The following is a 2,590-nucleotide window of genomic DNA, read 5'->3' as shown; positions in this document are numbered from 1 at the left end:
TCAAGGGTTAGCCTTTAAGCTCGGGATAAATACTGTAGGCGGGTAAGTTTTAACTTCCGTGCCTTCAGACGATGGAAACATGCTATCTTTTTCAGCTTGTGACTTATGCGGGCGTTTACGCCATTTTGATTAAAGGCTTTTAAATAGTCTTGATTATCAAAAGCATCTGAAGTCAACTCAGCTATTGTACCGTCTATAAAGCGTGAACGATAGAATGTATAACCTTCCATATCCGTTCTCCATATAATGTCTTATCAAGAGAGGCATTAGAGTCATGTCTTCTTGCGAGTATAATCTCGGTAGTCGGAATCCGACTAGTGCCTATATTCAAAGCACTAAAACCGTCGGGCTTATTAGCCTCATAGGTTCTACTTTTAGTGTCGGCTACAGAGATTATGTATGGTCCTATCGATTTTGATGTTAGTACAGTAGCATCGGAATTACGTTGACGGATGTTAACTCTGTCTCCAACCTGATACTCTGCTATCTTTTTGGTAGTGTTCCAACGCTTTTGCCTTTTTAATAAGGCTATATTGCGTATTTCTCGCAAGCAAGGATATACAACATTATAAATGCGTTGTACCTTCTCTAACCATGGTAACTCACGGTGATCAGGTTTGTCCTTGTTAAAGGGGATTTGTAACTCACTATATCTGCCACGAAAATAGTGAGTGGGTGTACTTCCTGTAACCGGTTCAGCACACTCGTTCATCTGTTCTTTTTGGTAGTGTTCCGACGCTTTTGACTTTTTAATAAGGCTATATTGCGTATTTCTCGCAAGCAAGGATATACAACGTTATAAATACGTTGTACCTTCTCAAACCATGGTAACTCACGGTGATCAGGTTTGTCCTTGTTAAAGGGGATTTGTAGCTCACTATATCTGCCATGAAAATAGTGAGTGGGTGTAGTTCCTGTAACCGAATCAGCACACTCGTTTATCTGTGTTTGTACCCACTTAAGGTGGTACGGCCAATCATCTGCATCATCCGTTAATGCAGTACGCAAGAAGAACTTAAGTCTTCTATGACGCGTTTCATTAGCGCCTTGTGTTTACGGTTTATATAGTACACCGCCTTTATGGCACATGCCTGATACGAGTACTAACGATTCCATTATGTCATCGCAGAACTCGCTACCGTTATCAGTACACATTATAACCGGCTACCCTAGGTCAGCAAAGACTTGGCAACATAATTCTGCCACGGTCTGCGTACTCTTGTCCTTAAATGATAGAGCAAGTTATATCGTGACACTACATCAAAGAAGTGGCATACGTAACGGTCGCCTGTGTGCTCGGACGTAGGCAGGTCAACCAGATCAATGATGATCCTGCGCCATGGAACATCTTCAGTCACACTCTTAAGCGGTGCGAACCCATAGCGCTTAATCTGGTTGAGATCACAGTCTGTACATGTCTGATATACTCTGTCAACTAAAATTGCCAGCTTAGGGTGCGCGATCCCATTTCGCTTAGCTTCTTTAAGTGCGTCTAATACATTCTGGTGCTTCAGTTTATGATTTTGCGTCAGCCAAATGCAAGAATGTTTTTATCATTCTGCTCCTCCAGAATAAAGGTAGGGTGTTGAGAATCCACTTGCGTGGTCTCTATGTCTGTAGTGTTTCCAGACCCCTGTCCTTCTTTCGCATGAGTGTCATTAGTGCGCTCGTGTGCGTTTGATACACCTAACTTATTTAATAGTCGCATTATGTGTGTATATGCTTCGGGATTATCATTTATTTATCCCTTTAAAAATAGGGTTTAAAAGACTTCGGGCTTGGACTTTATGTTATTACGCAGAGTCCTAGCTAGATACTGACGCTTCTTAACTGTAGTGTTATTGGTAGATTGTATTTCTTGTGCACAGACTTCAATTGTTGTGTTGCCTTCGAACTGCTTATCGTTCAATTTAGTAGAGAGTGGAATCTCTGATTCTTTGACCTTGATAAGGAAGGTCTCATATCCTGTGTGCCCTGGAGATAAGACTTTTACGTCCAGCCACTTTGCTTGTATCAGTTCTCTGTTGAGGCGTATTCTGGTGGGCTCTAATCTACCCCCAATCGGCCCGGGCTTACTACGGCATATGGACTCTCCACGAACATATCGGGAGCTTCATTCTCAATGAACAACAGGCACTGATTGATCCCATCCAGTACTAGTCGATAGATTGTTGTTCCCCATGCCCCGTCTCATCAATTTTCTAAAGTACTGTTTCCAGATTTTGGTACAGACCAAATCTTCGATACTTCTGGTACCACCTATGACACTTCCCGCTATAGCTAGCCAGGATATTACAAATACATCAATTGTGTAGTGTGGTATCGGACAGCCCCCAACTTCGCTCCGAAACAGATCTACTTCCCTATCTAAATAAATTGACTCGCATTGTATCATGCTTATTAAAGAATTGAGCCATGGATCTTTACTCCGTACCGGGCAACACAACGTGATGGTAGCTTTGTGTTTATGAACACAACTTAGTAATTGGGCAATTAACTGCCATGGTGGATTAGCCCACGCATTATGTTCGGAGAGGTCTAGCTGAAAGGTATCTCCTAAAGGATGATTTAAAGCCCTGTAAACTTCGAT

Source organism: Sphaeroforma arctica, assembly GCF_001186125.1.
Source record: "Sphaeroforma arctica JP610 unplaced genomic scaffold supercont1.285, whole genome shotgun sequence".
Taxonomy (NCBI): domain Eukaryota; class Ichthyosporea; order Ichthyophonida; genus Sphaeroforma; species Sphaeroforma arctica.
The sequence above is the reverse complement of the archived record's forward strand: the minus strand, read 5'-3'. Positions refer to the sequence as shown.